This window comes from Cupressus sempervirens, chromosome 10 (genome assembly GCF_028749045.1).
Source record: "Cupressus sempervirens isolate cs-2001-9-10 chromosome 10, ASM2874904v1, whole genome shotgun sequence".
In the NCBI taxonomy this organism is placed as follows: domain Eukaryota; kingdom Viridiplantae; phylum Streptophyta; class Pinopsida; order Cupressales; family Cupressaceae; genus Cupressus; species Cupressus sempervirens.
The window spans coordinates 189,070,476-189,092,873 of NC_143127.1; the positions used below are offsets into that span (position 1 = coordinate 189,070,476).

At 34.7% G+C, this 22,398-nt stretch overlaps 1 pseudogene; it reads left to right on the forward strand.

Annotated features, from left to right (window-relative positions):
- The first annotated feature begins 5,385 nt into the window (after nucleotides 1-5,385).
- LOC149533275 (UPF0481 protein At3g47200-like) lies at nucleotides 5,386-13,881 on the forward strand (annotated as a pseudogene).
- The last annotated feature ends 8,517 nt before the right edge of the window (nucleotides 13,882-22,398 follow it).

The window sequence follows — 22,398 nt, forward strand, 5'->3', positions numbered from 1 at the left end:
GCAAATGGGGTTGCAAGCTTTGGGTTTAACTATGGAGGAAACTCTGTAGTTAAGCGCGCTCAGGCTGGAATAGTACTGGGATGGGTGACCTCCCGGGAAGTCCCGGTGCTTCACCCCTGTGAGCATCACCTAGATCCAATGAGTGCTAAGTGTTCCATTTATTCTCATGAGAGATGGATTCATGTTGAATCACTACTCATGAAATATGGGTCATCGAGTTTGACTCAAAAATCACACAGTTAAATCCTGATATTCATATCACAATTTGACTAGCTGTGGAAATTATCTCCTACTTATCAATTGATGAGCTTAAGGGGCTTTCTAATGAATGGTTCATAAGGCACAACACTTGGTGAAGGTTTTGCAAATGGGGTTGCAAGCTTTGGGTTTAACTATGGAGGAAACTCTGTAGTTAAGCGCGCTCAGGCTGGAATAGTACTGGGATGGGTGACCTCCCGGGAAGTCCCGGTGCTTCACCCCTGTGAGCATCACCTAGATCCAATGAGTGCTAAGTGTTCCATTTATTCTCATGAGAGATGGATTCATGTTGAATCACTACTCATGAAATATGGGTCATCGAGTTTGACTCAAAAATCACACAGTTAAATCCTGATATTCATATCACAATTTGACTAGCTGTGGAAATTATCTCCTACTTATCAATTGATGAGCTTAAGGGGCTTTCTAATGAATGGTTCATAAGGCACAACACTTGGTGAAGGTTTTGCAAATGGGGTTGCAAGCTTTGGGTTTAACTATGGAGGAAACTCTGTAGTTAAGCGCGCTCAGGCTGGAATAGTACTGGGATGGGTGACCTCCCGGGAAGTCCCGGTGCTTCACCCCTGTGAGCATCACCTAGATCCAATGAGTGCTAAGTGTTCCATTTATTCTCATGAGAGATGGATTCATGTTGAATCACTACTCATGAAATATGGGTCATCGAGTTTGACTCAAAAATCACACAGTTAAATCCTGATATTCATATCACAATTTGACTAGCTGTGGAAATTATCTCCTACTTATCAATTGATGAGCTTAAGGGGCTTTCTAATGAATGGTTCATAAGGCACAACACTTGGTGAAGGTTTTGCAAATGGGGTTGCAAGCTTTGGGTTTAACTATGGAGGAAACTCTGTAGTTAAGCGCGCTCAGGCTGGAATAGTACTGGGATGGGTGACCTCCCGGGAAGTCCCGGTGCTTCACCCCTGTGAGCATCACCTAGATCCAATGAGTGCTAAGTGTTCCATTTATTCTCATGAGAGATGGATTCATGTTGAATCACTACTCATGAAATATGGGTCATCGAGTTTGACTCAAAAATCACACAGTTAAATCCTGATATTCATATCACAATTTGACTAGCTGTGGAAATTATCTCCTACTTATCAATTGATGAGCTTAAGGGGCTTTCTAATGAATGGTTCATAAGGCACAACACTTGGTGAAGGTTTTGCAAATGGGGTTGCAAGCTTTGGGTTTAACTATGGAGGAAACTCTGTAGTTAAGCGCGCTCAGGCTGGAATAGTACTGGGATGGGTGACCTCCCGGGAAGTCCCGGTGCTTCACCCCTGTGAGCATCACCTAGATCCAATGAGTGCTAAGTGTTCCATTTATTCTCATGAGAGATGGATTCATGTTGAATCACTACTCATGAAATATGGGTCATCGAGTTTGACTCAAAAATCACACAGTTAAATCCTGATATTCATATCACAATTTGACTAGCTGTGGAAATTATCTCCTACTTATCAATTGATGAGCTTAAGGGGCTTTCTAATGAATGGTTCATAAGGCACAACACTTGGTGAAGGTTTTGCAAATGGGGTTGCAAGCTTTGGGTTTAACTATGGAGGAAACTCTGTAGTTAAGCGCGCTCAGGCTGGAATAGTACTGGGATGGGTGACCTCCCGGGAAGTCCCGGTGCTTCACCCCTGTGAGCATCACCTAGATCCAATGAGTGCTAAGTGTTCCATTTATTCTCATGAGAGATGGATTCATGTTGAATCACTACTCATGAAATATGGGTCATCGAGTTTGACTCAAAAATCACACAGTTAAATCCTGATATTCATATCACAATTTGACTAGCTGTGGAAATTATCTCCTACTTATCAATTGATGAGCTTAAGGGGCTTTCTAATGAATGGTTCATAAGGCACAACACTTGGTGAAGGTTTTGCAAATGGGGTTGCAAGCTTTGGGTTTAACTATGGAGGAAACTCTGTAGTTAAGCGCGCTCAGGCTGGAATAGTACTGGGATGGGTGACCTCCCGGGAAGTCCCGGTGCTTCACCCCTGTGAGCATCACCTAGATCCAATGAGTGCTAAGTGTTCCATTTATTCTCATGAGAGATGGATTCATGTTGAATCACTACTCATGAAATATGGGTCATCGAGTTTGACTCAAAAATCACACAGTTAAATCCTGATATTCATATCACTACATAGTATTTAATTTCCAAATAGTGAGGAAATATTTTAGAGATTTAGGACATCATAGATACTCTTGGACATAAAAACAACAATTAAAAAGTGAATCTAGATATTGAATAAATACTCTAGCCATATCCTCCAAACTATGACTGGTAGAAGTATCAATGTGGCTTTGCATGTAGATAATTCTCTACACAAAGCATGAGACACCACTAGAATATAAGGAAACTTCAATGACCAACCACATCATCTACAATACTCATAATATATATATATATATGTGTGTGTGTGTGTGTGTGTGTGTGTATGTATGTATGTATAACTTCAATCCCTCCTTGCCCAATGCAAAGGAATGAAATGAATTCCTCTAAACAAACATCAAATAACCCTAGATAATTATAAATACCATCAAATACTCACTTCACATAACTACTCAAGAACATAGGAACATCTAAGCATATAATCCAACAACCTCTTCACAACAAACTTGTACATCAAATAAAACACTAGCATATGTTTACAACATATTGATACGGTCAATAGAGAATGAAAAGAGTTGATTATAGGTGGGGAAAAGGTTGTAGGAATAGGAGAGGTAAAATCAAATTTTACTTGTTCATTTGATGAGAATGAAAGTGAGAGGCTAGAGAAAATTATTAAAGTAGTAGAAAACATTGATAAATTGAATCTGAGAGGCCTCATGTGAAGGTAAAAGAAAAGTTATTGATGATTTTTTGATTTAGAATAGTATAAATGATAGCACATTCATTAGTGATCTTTATCTGCAATTAGTAAATAAGAAAATTCAATTTCCTATTTTTTGTACTAACTCATTTTGAATGAAGAAAATCAAATTGCAAAAAATATATAAATTTTAGAAGTTACTTAAATAGATTCAATGAAGGAGTTTGGCTACAAGAAGGTAAAGTAAAGTATGAAAAAGAAAATATTGTAAGAAATTTATTTATTTGGAGAAGACACTAATTTAGTTTTTTATTATAACTTTGTAGATTACATTTTCTAGAGATTAAATTTCATGCTTTGAATATTTTCAAGGAGCAAATTGGGTGAATGATAAAAGGGGGATAACACTATGAGATTGCAAAAAGAAATGAATGACATATTTTTTTGAGGAAAAAGTAGTCATAGATGCAAGCTAGGTATAAGATATCAATTTTTTTATTTTTTATAATCTTAGGAGAGGTTTACTTTTAATCATGGTTTTGTTCTCCAAGAGAATCCATGGTCAATAATAATTCTCATCAATCTATGAATTTTACATTTGATGTTTTGTTGTTTTTTCTTCTTTGGTAAAATTTTGGTACATGGTAGGCCAAAAAGTTTCTAAAAGTATTATGGCATGAGTTCTTATAGACCTATAGTTTTTAGATATAATTTAATATAGTTTCACTATACATACAAATGATTACAAAGTCTCCACGGTGGATGTCAGGAAACTATGAACTAGAGTTTCACATCAAATAGATCCAAAATTCTATCTAGTTTGAATTCTTGAAGTTTCGTTGTATGGCAAAGAATCTCCTCAAAAGTGTGTGCTTAACAAAGATTTGATGAATTTCAAAGATTTAGGTTCAAGAGGGAGTGTAAGTAGTCATACATGGATAGTTTTTTAAGCATGTAATCATAATTTTAGGAATAACTCTTAATTAATATTCTAAAGTAAAATTCAAATAAAGATAAGGAATAATTGTGCACCATTTTTGGGTTCCCATGTGGAATGCAATGGATTGTATATAATTGAGGAATTCCTATTTCATTATTTATTTATTATTGTAATTGTAGCTTTGAAATAGAAGAAAAGAGAAAGATTATTTGAAAAGGTCATTGCTATTGTAGTTCACTATTGTTGTAGGTGTAAATGTCTAACTTATATTAGATTGGAAATGTGTGTTGTGAATTTAATAGGGTCACCTAGCTGTACTGTAAAATTCTTCAAGGTTCAATCAGAAATATTAAAATTGTTGCACCATTTTTTTTCTAGAAGCAAGAATATAAGAGGAAGATCATTTATTGTATTATAAATTCATTTTCTAAATTTACGATCAGATTTGTATCTGATTGAAATTTGAAGTTGAGAAAACAATAGATCTAGTTCATTATTTTGTGTATGTGTTTAAAATTTGAATAGTAATTCTTCTAGTTTTAAGCTTGAGTTTGATATCCTTATACTCTTTTTAAACTAATTTTAAATCATATTTGCAATATTATTTGAAGTGTGTTTCATGTATTGTTGAAGGGAAGGAATGTCCTAGTTGCATCCCACCACTTAATCATAGTCAAATCTTAATAATGGTACTGAATCTAATATCACAAACCTCAATACACACATTCTCCTTTTATAAACACAATTTTTGAAAGACTAGGGCACCCAATACTTTAGAGAAGAACAACCTCCCTAACGAAATATTTTGAACTCAAAGTGTTGTTGGAAAATAGTGAATTCATTGTCTAGTTTTAGAATTTGAGCCCCTAGATATTTAAAAGTAGATTTGTCTTTATCAATATATTTGTGGAGGATCGTGAATAAAATATAATTAGAAAGGAAGGAATGGGAAGGAAAGATTAATTGCATTCCACAACTTCTTGGAGTGAATATCTTAACAAAGTCAAGATGAGTTGCCCCACAGTCAAATGAAATTGAGACCTTGTACACATAAAAAGATAACCATACTTTTTTGAAATTTTATTTGATATTATATTTTAAAACAATATATGTATCTTTAAAACAATATGCTATACCTGTTAAGATTAATTATTTAATCCTAAATACATTCAAACCTAAAACCTTCATAATAAGAAAAGCACATTGTACCTATTGCCCAACTTATCTGTTATTATCGTTACTTCTTTTCAATCCGTGTAAATGTATTTCACATCGTTTTCTGATGTGTAGGTGAAGCTGATTCCATCTTTGATATGAAGGATCTATCCTATGACCTCAGCTAACGATACAGAAATTGTTAAAATTGATATTGAACTAGGTGGTATTGATATCCATCTAGTTGGTAGGGGTAAAATAAATCATGATCAAGACAAGATAAACTGTACAGTCCGAGGCGGAGAAGGGAAATCTCTCTTGCAGCGGAACAATGAACCTGAAACATGGATTAAAGAAGCCAAGAGTGCGTATAAGGATCTAAGCTCAGACAACAAAAAGCTAAAAACGTCACCTGATGTGTCCATATATCGGGTGCCTGAATCCATCAAGAAAACCAAACGAGGTGCTTATGACCCTCTGGTTGTGTTTCTTGGACCTTACCAGCACAAGAAAGACCAGCAGCTGACTGCAATGGACAAATACAAGCTCCAAGCCCTCAATAAAACCTTGCAAAGGCTTCAAATGTTCATGGATGAGGTGGAGAAAGTGGTCAAGGAGCGGATTGAAGATATTACAGATTGCTATGAAGACTCAGCAAGCGAATGGGATGATGATACTCTTGTTTGGATGATGATCATAGATGCATGCTTTATTCTTGAGTTTCTCCGAATGGACTTATTAAATTCCAGCCTTATTTTCCACTTCCAGAGAGGTGATAACATCAAAAGACGAGAGATTATGCTTGACATTTTGAAGCTGGAAAATCAGATTCCTTTCTGTGTTTTGCAAATGATCTTGAAACTGGAGTTGAGAGACAATGCACTAGTGCGGGATTTCTTTTCCAAACTTTTGTCTGGCTGAAACGACGTATATTTCAGTCGTTATCCGTTCTGGATTAACATCACACGGGGAGAAAAGGAGATTAAGAAACATATTGAAAGTCGTCCATTGCATCTATTGGATTTGTCAAGACGGGTGATAGCAGATTTCTTGTGAAATTCTGTGCCTGATTGTACACGGCGCCCTAATAATAATTGTTGGGAATGTAATACTCGCTGCGGCACTTCTAATTGCTTCGCTAATCCAAATGTTGTTGCTTGTTTTCGAGGGGTAAGGTTGGGATTGTCTCACCATTCTTATCCAACAAATAAGATACCTTCAGCATATTGCCCTAATAATAATTGTTGGGAATGTAATACTCGCTGCGGCACTTCTAATTGCTTCGCTACTCCAAATGTTGTTGCTTGTTTTAGAGGGGTAAGGTTGGGATTGTCTCACCATTCTTATCCAACAAATAAGATACCTTCAGCATATAAATTAAAGAAGGCTGGAATTAAATTGCAGCTTAGCGCCTAAGAAAAATTCAATTTTAAATACAGATATTTCCGAAACAGTAAACTTTTTCTTCCTAAAATCTGTTGAAATGTTAAATGCAAAAGGCCGTTTACCTCTAGAGCCAAACGTCCACCTACCATCCTTGACGATCTGCACAACAGTCATTAACAATGAATGCGGTAGGTGAGTTTTTGAAATCAGAAAACAGAGGGAAAAAAGTTTTAAGTTAGAAGACAAAATAGAATGATAGATTCATTCAGTGTGTTCAGCAGATCAGAGAAATGTTGCAGAGAGAAGAAAGTAAGCGATCTACAGATCCATTGGTGCAGAAGACAAAAGGAACTTTGTGTCGTGTTTCAGGTTGCACGTGTTTTTTCCTCTATTCATTTTGTAAATTCGTTATTGTTGGATTTGTCATGTTGAAGCAGTGATTGCTCTAGGCACCTTTATATGCAGCCACTAGAACTGCAAGTTTAAGGTTTTGACTATGAGAAATATCAATTAAAAATTTAATACTCACAACCCTAACTCAAAAAACTTTGCTCGACACTTAAATATTTTCTCGGCACATGAAGGTGTCGAGTGCCAGTTTTGGTCGGCACTTGATGGTGCCGAGTGGCATGTTGCTTGTCACTTGATGGTGCCGAGTGACAGGCAATAGGTGTTGAGTGGGCTCGGCACAAGAAGAGCTTGACGCACAAAGGCTAGGTGTTGAGTTAGCTCGGCACTCAAAGAAGACAATGGATGCCGAGTAAGGTCGGCTCCAACAAATAAGATTTATAACTTAGAAAAAATCTAATGCGAATGCTTTCACAATTAAAACTAGAGAGCCGAGCTTTAACCTTTCAACTAAGTTTCTCAAATACAATGAATAGAAGAGGAAGAACAATAGATTCAAGTATGCCTGCTTGCTTTTCTATTCAACTAAGATTTAAACTATTATAGAATCTGAGAGCATTCGGCTTCAACCAGAAAACCCTAAAATAACCCTAAACTGATTATGCTTCAAAAACTTTAAACCTGCAACTCTAATAGCTGCATATAATGGTGCCTAAAGCAATCACTGCTTCAACAAGATGAATCTAACAATGACAAACTTATAGAGTGAATAGGGAAAGCACATGCAACTACAGGCACAAACTTCTTTCCTTCTTCCTTCTCTGCTCAGCTCTGCAACTTCTCTCTAATCTGCTTGATTTGCAAAAACTCTCTTGAATGAATGAATAAAATATTACTTTTGTCACATTCCAGTTTCCCCTTCTTTTCAGAATTTGAAAACCTCACCTACCTATATTAATTTTTCTATCTGTTCTGGACGTCAGGGGGGTAGGTGAGCATTTGGCTCTATGGGCAAACGTCAATGTTCCATTAAATATTCCAACACTCCCCCTTTGTCCCGAGCCAAACAAACAAGGATCACAGCTGATCCAAATTAACTACACCAAGACACTCTCTTAGGTGTACAAAATATCCAATGCCTAATGGCTTTGTGAAAATGTCTGCTAGCTGCTGCTCAAACTTGCAAAAATCCATCTTGATATTCCCATTCTCCACCATCTCTCTGATGAAGTGATACCTGATCTCAATATGCTTGCTTCTCCCATGGAAGACTGGATTCTTGGACAATGCAATTGATGATATGTTGTCACAATAAATTATGGTTCCATCCTCTTTCCTTTCATTCAAATCTTTCAAGATCCTCCTTAGCCAAATTGCTTGACATGCTGCTACATTTGTTGCAATGTATTTAGCCTCTGTTGTAGATTGAGAAACAATAGGTTGCTTCTTGGATGCCCATGAAATTGCACCGAATCCCATATGAAACATGTATCCAGAAGTGCTCTTCCTATCATCCAAACTTTCAGCCCAATCACTATCAGTGTAACCAACCAACTTGAAATCATCATTTGCAGTATATAAAATCTCAAATCCCTTGGTATCTTTCACATACCTTAGGATCCTCTTTCCCACTTGCCAATGAGAATCTTTTGGTGTTTCCATAAATTTGAAAATCAGACTTACTGTATGCATTAGGTCTGGCCGAGTTGCAGTCAAATACATTAAACTTCCAACCATACTCTTGTATAGTGTTGGATCCACTCTCTTGCTAGAGTCTTCTTTGCTCAACTTTAGACCTATTGATCTTAGTGTGGGGGCTACCTTACTATTCTGTATTTTAAATCTCTTCAAGATCTTCCCTGCATACTTTTCTTGAGAGATGAAGATGCCATCATGCATTTGTTTTACTTCTATGCCTAGAAAGTATTTCAAGCGACCTAAGTCTATCATTTCAAATTCACTTTTTATGGCCTCTTTGAACTCACCAATTATAGCCTTATCATTACTAGTAAAAATTAAATCATCTACATACAAGACAATAATCAATACATTACCATCTACTGCCTAGATGTAAAGAGTGGGCTCACCATTTCTTTTGCTAAAGCCATTGCTCATCAAATATGAGTCAATCCTATTGTACCATGCCCATGGAGCTTGCTTGAGCCCATAAAGAGCTCTCTTCAACCTATATACTTTGTTCTCTTTACTTGCAACTTCATCACCAGGTGGCTGCTCCACATACACTTCTTCTTTCAATACACCACTTAGGAAGGTGGACTTGACATCTATTTGATATACCTTCCATTTGTGCTGAGCTACAATTGCTATGACAGCATGCACGGTTTCCATTCTTGCAACCGGGGCATATGTCTCATCATAATCTCTTCCATACTGCTGTTTGTAGCCCTTGACTACTAGCCTTGCCTTATGCCTATCAATCTTGCCTTCAGCATTGCATTTGGTCTTATACACCCATTTCACTCCAATAACTTGCTTCTTTGGAGGAAATTCAATTAGCTCACATGTCTCATTCATTTCTATGACATCTATTTCCTCATCCATAGCATTACACCATTTCTTCTCCTTAATAGCTTCCTCAAAATATACTGGATTACTATGAGAAAATAATGCAAAATTAACACTCTCATCATAATATTCATACCTTTCATCTTGGTATATCTCCCTAAGACTCTTGGTCTTTCTTTGTAATAGGAAGGAGAGTGTGGGATCAAAATCTTCACTACTGCTGCTTTGCTGACCAGCTCTATCTTCACTGTTACTCGACACTAACACTCGGTCATGCCTAGAGGATCTCAGCAATGACTGAACCTGCTTTCCTTTTCTTCTATTTGGTCCTTCTTCTTGCTATTCATCAACATCTTCTTCACTCATAATTGGCACTTTACTAGAAGTTTTTGGTAACTCATCAATTTAACCATACTAAGACTGAGTTTCAAGAAATTTCACATCTCTTGAAAGAGTCATCTTGTTGTTCAATGGGTCATACAATCTATATGCTTTTGATTCTAAGTTGAACCTTGTGAAGATGCACTTCACACCTTTTTCATCTAATTTCTACTTTTTCTCTTTAGGCACATGTGCATATGCAACACATCCAAACATCATTAAGTGTTCAACTGTCCATCTTCTTCATGACCATGCTTCCATTGGAATTCTATCACAGACTACCTTTGTAGGACACCTAATAATTAGGTAAACTGTTGTTGCCATAGCCTCTCCCTAAAATTCATTTGGGAGACCTTTCTTTTTCATCATACTCCTTGTCATTTCAACAATGGTCCTGTTCTTTGTTTCAACCACTCCATTGTGCTGTGGTGTATAGCTGGTTGTGAGCTCTTTCTTAATGCCATGTTTCCTGCAAAAGTTTACAAAAGAATTGGAGGTATACTCCTCTCCCCTATCTGATCTTAGGACCTTGATATAGTGTCCACATTCTCTTTCAACCTGGGCTTTAAATTTTACAAATTTATCAAATGCTTCATATTTATTCTTTAAGAAATACACCCATGTCCTAAAACTGAAATCATCAATGAATGTCATAAAATATGTACTCCCCCCAATGAAAGTAACTTGCATAGGACCGACAAGGTCAGTATGCACTAACTCTAATGGATATCTAGCCCTCCTAAAATTTCCAAAATTAAAGGGAAGCCTATGTTGCTTACCCAAAATACAAGCCTCACACTTGTCACATGAATTTCCTATACATGGCAAACCTTCTACCATTCTTTTATTTGACAATAAATTTAAGCCAGCATAGCCTAGATGGCCATACCTGAGGTGCTATAGCTGTGAGGGGTCTTCAATCACACTCCTTAGAGCTAATTGTGTGTGAGGTGCAACACAAACTTGAGATGAGAAACATGTCTCTATCTTCAAGAGAAACATTCTATTCTTGTCATTTAAACTGCTATGTAAATTCTTCCTCCCATCCTTTTCATGAATGACACACAAGTCATTCTCCATCATCACTTTATATCCATTTTGAATGAGTTGATCAATGCTCATCAAATTGTGCTTCATACTTGGGGCGAAATACACATTTTGTATTTCCCTTTTCTCACCTTTCTTGGTGCAGACCATAATAGATCCTTTGCCTACAACTGGTAGGGTTCCATTGTTACCCATTTTAATTTCAGATTTGAAACTCTTGTCAATGAATGAAAACAAGGTTTCATTTCCACTCATGTGTTTGCTACATCCACTATCGAGGTACCAAACCTCAGGGCTTCCTTCTTCACCAACACTACACATGATGAAAGCAACAACATTGGGTCCACTTCCCATGTTCACATCAGCCACATTTTCTTGTCCTGACTGATCATTCTACTTCTTCCAGCATTCATTTGCATAATACCCATATTTATTACAGTAGTAGCATTCTACATTACTCTTATTTGAGTTTTAATTTTTCTTACCTCCTCTTGAAGTATTTTGTGAGCTACTTGCTCTATCTGCTCTTCCTGAGCTTTCTGCTGTAACATTTCTTTTTCCTCCATTTTCTCGGCCTCTACCTCTAGAGTTTCTGCTTGAGCTATTTCTTCCTCTCCCCCTTCCTCTTCGATTTGAATGAGCCTTGAATGCTTGCTCTTGGGAAGTAGAAGATGCAGATCTATTGATCCTCTCATGGGTTTGAAGAGAACCCATCAACTCATTCATTGTCAAAATAGTGAGGTCTTCTAGCTCTTCTATTGTCATGACCAAACGGTCATATTTATGAGGTAAACTCCTCAATATCTTCTCCACTATCCTTTGCTCTTGATAGTCTTCTCCATTTGACTTCAATTGGTTAATCACATTGGAGGTCCTTGAATTGAAGTCTGCAACTGATTCATTTTCCTTCATTTGAAGGTTCTCAAATTCTCTCCTTATATTATGTAGCTTTACAATACAGACTTTATTAGTCCCCTTGAATTTCATCTCAAGGATATCCCATGCTTCCTAAATTGCATAATTTGCTGCTACAATCTTTGGAAAAAATTTCTCTCTCATTGCTGCTTCTATAAGACTTAATACATTTGCATCTTTTCTCCTTGACTCTTTCAAATGAGTCTTCTATGCATTTGTGAGGGCAGCATACTAAGTTGGGTCTATTACATCATTGAACCCATTAATTACAAACTCCCACAAATATCCCAAGCAAAAAAATGTGCCCTAACTCAGTTTGGATGTGGGGCTTCAAATTAAAAATTTAATACTCACAACCCTAACTCAAAAAACTTTGCTCGGCACATGAAGGTGTCAAGTGCCAGTTTTGGTCGGCACTTGATGTTGCCGAGTGGCAGGTTCCTCGGCACTTAATGGTGCCAAGTGGGCTCGACACACAAAGGATAGGTGTCGAGTTAGCTCAACACTCAAAGAAGACAATGGATGCCGAGTAAGGTCGGCTCCAACAAATAAGATTTATAACTTAGAAAAAATCTAACGTAAATGCTTTCATGATTAAAACCAGAGAGTTGAGCTTTAACCTTTCAACCAAGTTTCTCAAATACAATGAATAGAAGAGGAAGAACAATAGATTCAAGTATGCATGCTTTCTTTTCTATTCAACTAAGATTTAAACTATTACATAATCTGGGAGCATTCGGCTTCAACCAAAAAACCCTAAAATAACCCTAAACTGATTATGCTTCAAAAACTTTAAACCTGCAACTCTAATGGCTGCATACAATGGTGCCTAGAGAAATCATTGCTTCAATAGGATGAATCTAACAATGACAAACTTACAGAGTGAACAGGGAAAGCATGTGCAACTGCAGGCACAAACTTCTTTCCTTCTTCCTTCTCTTCTCAACTCTGCAACTTCTCTCTGATTTTCTTGATCTACAAAAACTCTCTTGAATGAATGAATAAAACATTCCTTTTATCACATTCTAGTTTCCCCCTCTTTTTAGAATTTGAAAACCTCACCTACCCGTATTAGTTTTTCTGTCTGTTCTGGATGTCAGGGGGGTAGGTGAGCATTTGGCTCTAGGGGAAAATGTCAACGCTGCATTAAATATTCCAACATTGACATATTGATGTTGTTCAAGTTTTAGGGTTACTTTAGGTTTTTCTGGTTGAAGCTGAATGCTCTCAGATTTTGTAATGATTTAATCAAAGTTGAATAGAAATCAAGTAGGCATACTTGAATACATTGTTCTTTTTCTATTCATTGCATTTGAGAATTTTTTTTAGAAGCTTCAAGCTTTGGCCCTCTGATTTTAATGGTGAAAACATTCATGTTGAAATTTCTCTAAGTTATAATTTTTCAAGTTTGAGCCGAGCTCACTCGGCATCGATTGTTGCTGAGCAGCCCTTTGTGTGTTGAGCTGGCTTCTTCTTATGCTAAGCTAACTTAGCACCTACTGCCTATCACTTGGCACCTTCATGTGTTGAGAAAATTGCCACTTGGCACCTTCATGTGCTGAGCAAAACTGGCACTCTGCAATAGTTTGTGCCAAGCAAACTTTTAGGTTTAAGGTTGATTGTGATATTTTGATTTATATTTCTCACAAAATCATGGTTGAGGATTACACAGAAATATTCCTTAGAAACCTGGTGGCTTTTGAAGAGTGTCAAAGGCACGAAAAATCTACAATTGAACAAGTAATTTCATTCAACATGTTTATAATGGATAGCTTAATCGACTCGAAAGAGGATGTAGAGTTGTTTCAGAGAGCGGGTATCATCGAGAATTATTTGGGAACAGATGAAGAAGTAGCTCAAATATTCAATGATTTATGCTTTGAAATCACTGGCAAGGATGATTTTCAGCCAATTTTGAACATGATCAACCAACAATACAACAGCCGACTGAGCGTGTGGATTACCGAGCTCAGGAGAAGGCACTGCTCAAAACCATGGCATATTGTTAGTACTCACTCTTTTGCAAACCATCTATACAATGAAAATTTATTTCAACTCTTAGTATGAATGATCTTCATAGATAGTTTGGGTCCATGTTATCCATAATATTTAAAATATGGGAACTAAAGTTTAAGGCCTGGTAATTTTTGTTTTAATTTAAAAATTGTGATACCCATGGACAAATGTTGTGTCAAATATAATAGACATAACTGTAAAAATTGGTCTTTCATTAATTAACTTGAGTGCACTGATGATATAGTTTTGTGCCATGCAATTTGTTTAAATGTTAAAATATTTGTCATGGAGACTTTCTATTTGCAGGGCTTTTTTTATAAGGTTTAAAGTAGGCTTGGATTTAGTTTACTATTTTGTGATATTTCTATATAGTTTTCATTTTTCTTGTGCTGTATTAATTCTTAACGGGTTTCTTAATTTTATATATCAATTTTCTTTTTTCATTTTTATTTATTTTTATTGATTAAAATAATGTCTTTTTTAACTAATGTTGTATTTAATGATGATGATGAAACTAAAGAATGTTTGCAATATTATATCGAAGAGTGTATAATAAGACTTCAAAATTAAGTTTTATATCATTTTTCTTATTGATTTTGTTAGTTATATTTACAATTTATACAAGAATTGTAGCTTTATTGTTTATGTTTTACAAAAACAAATTCACGAAAATAATATTTTCTGGCTTGGGTTGATAGTTGTAAAGAAGCCAAAGGCATTAGTTCATCATAGTTTATAATAATTTCAATTATTTTTTCTTGTTTATTTTTTATCACCACTAGTAGGTCAATGTGATTTCTAAGTAATATAGTTGTTTGTTCATAAGAACCATATTATTGGACCTAAGACTTAAAAAATTTCAACTAAATATTTGTAAAATATTATATTCAAATTACATTGTGAAGGATGCATATCTCAATGTGGCTATCTTTTTAGCATAGTATCTAGCTACTTTGATATGTACAAGAAATATTTAATTGCTCAATCTAATGATTAGGTTATTGTAGGGGTGGGCCATATCTTAAATAATTTTTTGATTTTGAAGCACAATTTCCGATATTACTTTATAGAAATATCATCAACAATAATGTGCAAAATAAGTGTTTCAATTTCTCATCTTGAACATAAGATAATATTACCTTTATGCACAAAGGATGAGATAGCCAGGGCTAAAGGCATACCTAGCTGTCCAAAATGCCTACAAGAGTAAACATGGCAGAAAAAAAACACTAAATCATAGCAACTCGGGAAATAGAGGAATAAATGCCTTCATATATTCATCAAAATATCAAATACATGCCTAGTTGTAAGGCCTTTTGGGTTACGACCAGCATTATAATTCAATTTCAAACTTTAGTGATCAATCTTTGCATTTCAGTTTGCTTCTCCTACTCCTCTCTTCTTACTCCCCCCCCCCCTTCTCTCTCTCTCTCTCTCTCTCTCTCTCTCTCTCTCTCTCTCTCTCCTAAGGCTCTACCAAAGACTTATTCTAATACAACCAAAATAAAATCTCATATTAAATGCTAGGATAAGACACAAGTTAGCTCATAGAAAATACCTATCATGAAATTAAATGCAAAGGTCAACTTCTATAGGAAACTACACATAGACAACTTGATGATGAAGAATCCAACAAATGTTGCAACTTGGTGAACTCAATAATACTTGGCAACCAAAGGAAACTCGGTAGCACTTGGCAACCAAAGGAACTTGGAAACACTCATCAACAAAAGGAACTTGGCAACACTTAGCAACCAAGGGAGCTCAACAACACTTGGAAACCAAAGGAATTTGGCAAGCATAGGATAACTTGGTAGAAACTATGAACTTGAAAAACATAGAAAACTTGGAAATGCAAGATATTGTAACTCGATAGTAACTAAGTAACTTAGTAAAAATGGAGGATAGCCATGTAGCCTATGATGCTCTTGCATCAGATAACCAGGGTTGAAAGAAATGATTCTCTTGAATCATTGAGATGTCACAACCTAAATATAATCTAACTTAGATTGCGAAATCCATGTAGCATCTTCCATTGGTTTGTTCTTCTATTTTACCAAATTATCATTGTAATCATTTCCTCTTGCACTCTTACCAACCTTCTAATCCAGTATCTATTCAACCTCTTCAATTTTCTTCTTAGGTTAATTATCTGATACAATAACTTCATCATTTGACTCATGATATATATATACAAATCAATAACATTGAATATACAAGATATATCCATGCCATCGGGTAATTCAACTTCATAAGCATTACTACTATCAAATTTCTTCAAGATCTTACAAGGTAAACACTTCTTCATCTTCAACTTAATATATGCTCCAATAGGAAATCTTCCTTCCTTCAAACGAACCATCACATCATCACCAACTTCAAAAACATGATGTCTTCTATACTTATCATCATTCTCCTTGTAATTTTGATTACTTTGTTCCAACTTTAGTTTCACTTCCTTATGCAAAGACTCCATGAAATCATAAAACACTTCTCTCGCATCACTTCTCTTTTCTTCACCAGTAACATCCCTTAAATTTGATACACCTCTAGGTTGCATTTCAGTAATAATCTCAAAGGTGTCTTCCTTGTACTCCTATTCATAGAATTATTGTATGCAAACTCAGCTTGTGCTAATACCACTTCCCAATTATGTGACTCATTCCTAATTAAGCATCTCAACAAATTACCCAAGCTTCAATTCAGAATCTATGTTTGTCCATATGTTTGTGGATGAAAAGTAGAACTATTCTTCAACTCGGTACCCATCTTTTTACATAAAGTCTTCCAAAAATAACCAACAAACTTATCATCTCAGTTAGAATTTTTTTTTTTTGGGTAATTCATGCAATCTAAATAATTTCTTTAAAGAAAAGTTTAATAATATGCATAGCATATGATGTCTTGTTACATGGTATAAAATGAGTCATCTTAGAAAATTTATCCACAACAACAAATTTAGAATCATACCCCTTCACTATCTTAGGCAATCCAAGAAAAAAAGCCATACTAATGTCACTCCAAGGTTTCTCAAAAAAAAAAAAAGGGTGTATACAAATTAGTATTCTAACTTAGTCCTTTTGCAACTTGACAATCTCCACAACTCTTTATAAATTTCTAAATATCCTTATACATTTAAGGCCAATGATACTTCTCTTTCAACAAGCTCAGTGTCTTATCAATTCCAAAATGTCCAGCCAATCGACCACTATTCTTTTCCTTAATCAAATTCAATCTCATAGAACTCTTAAGAATACACAATTGAATATCCTTTAAAAACATATCTTCATGAATAAAATACTAATCAAGCTTACTTGGCTATTTTTTCAAACTAGGTGCTTTTCACTCTCTCCACATCTTAGAAAAGTTAGGATCAGTATCATACAACTTTTAGCATCATTCAACTTCTCACCGAAGAAAGAAACAGGTTTACCTTTTTGACTCAATACAACTCCTATTGCACTATCACTTTCATCACATTCAACTTGGAATACCTTATTGAAATTAGACAATGCTAATATAGGTAACTCAACATTTGAACTTTTGTTTCAGAGTCTCAAAACTCTTATCAACTCCATGTGTGTACTTGAATTATTTCTTGTCTCCTCTCGTTGTCTTAGTTATAGCATTACAAATAGAACTGAAATTTCTTATAAACTTCCTATAAAAGCTAGCCAAACCATGAAATGATCTTACCTCACCCACATTCTCAAGTGTAGACCACTCCAAAATTTCTTTAACCTTCTCAAGATCCTTCTTCAAATCATCAACTAAATCACAAATCCCATATATACATTCTCCTCTTGCATAAAACAACACTTCTTCAGATTAATAATAAACTTTTTTTCTTTCAATCTCTGCAATACTTGTCTAACATGCTCAAGATTTTCCTCCTTAGTCTTAGTAAATATCATAATATCATCCAAATAAACAATCAAAAAATTACCCAAGAATCTTTTTAGAACTTCATTCATCAACCTCATGAAAGTACTAGGTGCATTGGTCAAACCAAAAGGCATTACCAACAATTCATACAAACTATCTTTCATCTTAAAAAAAATCTTTTATTCATCACCTTCTCTGATTCTAATCTAATGACAGTCACTCTTCAAATCAATCTTGGTAAAATATATTGATCCACTCAAACAATCCATTATGTCATCCATCCTCCACATAGGAAACCTATATTTCACTTTGATTTTGTTAATAGCTCTATAATTGACACACATTCTCCATTCTTCAGTCTTCTTAGGTGCTAAAACGAAAAGTACATAGATGGACTCAAACTTTCTCTGATCAAATCTTTCTCCAATATCTCATGCACTTTCCTATTAAGTTCTTCTTTCTTAGTAGGTGTCAATCTATATGGTTCTTTGTTTGGAAAACTAGCTCTACGAATCAAATCCATACAATGACTTATACTTCTATTTGGTTGTAAACCATCAAGTATATCCTTTGCAACAATATCCTTATACTCATTCAACAATTTTGTAATTTCCATTGGCACTCACTTAATACTACTAGTTTCTATTGTCACTCAGTTACCGCTGGCTTTTACTACTTGGTCACTACTAATTAGTACTCAGTCAACATTGTTTTCTGATTCTTAGTTGCTATTGGTATAACTTAGTCTCCTAGGGATTATAAAAAAATTATTTGATTCTTCTTCATTTCCTTTTCGATTTGTTTTCCATTAACCATGCTAATTCTCATAGGAGTACATTTAACCTCATCTAGACTTTCAATCAAAGGTAGCAATATTTTCTTCTTCTCATTCATCCAAAGAGTATATTGATTCAATCTTCCATCATGTATAACATATCTATCATATTGCCATGGTCTACCTAATAGAATATGACAATAATTGATAGCCATTATATCACATAGAACTTCATCAAAATAATATCCAATCTTGAATTTCACAATACATTGTTCACTTACCAATATTTTATGGTCATCTTTGATCCATGAAATGTGATAAGGTTTAGGGTGATCCAACCTCTACAACTATAAATTTGTAACCAATTCTTGTAATGCCAAATTTTTTGAACTTCCACTATCAATGATCACCTTACAACATTTTCTAGCCATCTCACATCTAGTCCTGAAAATACTTTTCCTTAGGATAGGTTCCTCATAACTTCCCTTATTACATAATATTCTTTGCACCATCAGATTTTCTCCAACCTTAGGTGCACTTGGTGAACCCTAGGTGTCTCCTTTGATCACAACATTTATGTTACCTTGCCCACTTTCAAAGGATCTACATTCAAAAGATCTATGTCCCTCTTCACCACATCTGAAACAATGACCACAAAATCTACCTCTAGAATAAGAATTAGCTCTTCCTCAATGAGATCTAGTACCTCCACAGTAAGAATCACCACCTTTCCACTTGGTCTTGCCTTTAATATCATTCTCTGATTTATATTTTCCCTTATCTTGCACACAACTGTTAGATCTACCACCTTCTCCTTAAGATCTACCTCTACTTCTCTGGAATCTACCACCTCTACCTCTTTGTCTTTGTTCATGCTTCTTTGTCAAGATCTCCTTAGCTTTCAAGTCATATTGATATGCTTCCTCCACACTTTCCAATTTTAGAAAAAAATATCTCATCTTGAATTCTAGATCTCAATCCATTTGTATACCTTGAAATTTTATCAACATCATCATCTACATGTCTAGATCTAATGTCTAATCTATAGGTTAAAGCACAAACCTGTGTCACCCTTTTGTAAAGGAAAAGGTTAACAAAATTATAATTTTTCAACTTCAATGACATAAAATTGGTATTATTATTTTGAATTTGAAAATGAAGTAAAATAATGAAATGTGTAGAAATGAATGGGGTTTAAGATTACAATTTTAATACTTATTTGGAATAAGAATTGATATATTTTTCTAATTTTTATAGATAATTTTTTAGTTATTAAAAAATGTTGAAAATTAGGAGTCTAGTTCCCATCACAAAACTAGATGGAAATAAACTTATTTCCCTTTGATCTCAAATAATTTTATAGATACCCTATATACCTAGAATAATAAAAAATCAAAATTAGCTTTAGACCTATATTTTCTCTTTTATAATGATTCAAATTTCAATTCACCTAAAATCAATAGTTTTCATCTCTTACCATATTTTTTAAAACAAATCTATTCTACCCAGAAGAAAAATTATACATTCTAAAAGAGGACTCTCTCCTCTAGAATGCATATAATTCTTTTTTAAAAAAATATGATTTAATATTTTTTCTTTCTCAGATTTGACATCTTTTTGAGTGTTAAAATACTTGCCTGTAGAAGTTTTTAATTATAGTATATTATATCTAATTAAAATACTATAAACTCTATATGAGAATATTCTTGACTCTAAGTTCTATAAAATAGTGCTTATATGTTATTAAAAATTTTTTTATAAAAAATAGTAAGAGTTATCGAAATGCCACTTTTCTAAAATAACTATATGTCTTTAGTAATTGGATACAAACTAGCATTAAACATGCATTTAATAGACATTTCCAATTGGAGAAGTGTGAGACCATATATAACTTAGCTCAAATGAATTTATCTAGATCATATGTTTAGACAAAATTGATTTTTAGATAGAAATACTCAAATTTAGTTATTCTAATAAGTCAGCCTAAAAGGTGAGACAAATTTGTACATTTACCCCTATAGAATTCCTTAGTATACTCCTTCATAGTCATGTCTCTTTGCCTCAAATTTTGCATATTTCTCAACAAACTAACTTGGTAATCAATAGGAAAACTTCTTCTTTACCTTGTTCACCATTTTTGGCCAAGTCCTAATATTTTCCTTTCCTCTCCTTTTTCTATCAATTTGCAAATACTCCCACCATAGTGAGGCATGTCCTTTAAACCTTATAACTACAATCTTTAGGATCCTATTATCAAGAGTGCTTTCATACTCAAAGAACTTCTCCATTTTAGAGATCGAATCCAACACAATATTGGCATCGAATTTTCCGTCATAAGGAAAAACTTCAAAAACATGCTTTGAACTTTCCCTAAACAACACTCTCAACAACCTTGCATCATCTTGATCTTCTTCAAGTTCTGGATTAGATTTAGGTGTTGCTACTTCATCATCACTCACATCATCAAGATGCACTCCTCTTCTTTGGGCTATGTCTAAAGCATCTAATTTGGTTGTAATCTATCTCACATTTTTAGAATTTCCTCTACATCAAAACATTTTTATAATTAGGTTCTTACAAAATTGTAACCCATTGCAGTTATAGGTCAAATCCGTAGATCTACTACCCAACAACCCAAATTCACTTAGGGTTGTACATGATTCAATTTCCACAAGGATGAACCTCTTCTCTAATACCACCTAAAATAGGAAGTGATGAGACAACTAGAGCCAAAGTGACACCTAGCTATCCAAACCACCTACAAGAGTAAACATAGCATAAAACAAACACCAAATCACAACAACTCAGGAGATAGAGGAATAAGTGCCTTCATATATTCATCAAAATAAAAAATACCATCCCAATTGTAAGGCCTTATAAGTTATGGCTAATATTTCAATTGAATTTCAACCTTCAATGATCAAACTTCAAATTTCATCTTCCTTCTCCTACTTTTATCTTCTTAGTCCCCTCTCTCTCCCAAGACTCTACCAAAGAATTCTTTAAATACATGTACAACCACAAGTTGGCCTATTGTAATGCAACCAAAATAAACTCTCATATTAAATGCTATGATAAGATAGAAGTTGGCTCATAGAAGATACCTATCACTAAACTAAATGCAAAGGTTAGCTTCTACAAGAAACCACACATAGACAACTAGGAAAATGAAGAATCCAACAAATGTTGTAACTCAGCACACTCAATAATACTCATCAACCAAAGGAAACTTGATAGAACTCAGCAACCAAAGGAACTCAACAATGCTCAATAATAAAATGACCTCAATAACCACAAGATAACTCAACAGCAACTATATGAACTCAACAAACATAGAAAACTTGACAATGTAGGACATTGCAAATTGGTAGTAGGTAACTCGATTAACATGCAGGATAGCAATGCAACCCAAGATGCTCTTCCATCATATCTACTTATATAAAAGCCTCCTAGTAGAAATTTTCCTCTTATGCCCATCTTCTTGGTTACCAACATAAGAGTATACTATGTCAATAAATTATTGTAGAGAAGCCTTTAGTTACTAGACATCTTTGATCTAAGTTATGCTTCTATAAAACCTAATATAAATCTATAGGATTTAGACTCTCTATGTGTAAGCAATCTGATAATTATTTCCACCAAGGAATCACCTCTCATTTTATTATTAAATTATGGTAGGGAAATTTGAGCAAACAAATCATGTTCATATTACTTAAAATGTCTCAACTATTAAAGATTTCTTTTGCTAATCAGACAATTCGGCCCAAGGAGTTGAATTGTTTTACTAGTTCAATTACTAACCATTGTAGGGATGACATATGTTTTAGATATTAAGCCTCCCATATTGTTCCATACATTTTTTGAAGATAGTTTTTGCAAGTCAACTAGGAGATTAATTTGAAAATTTA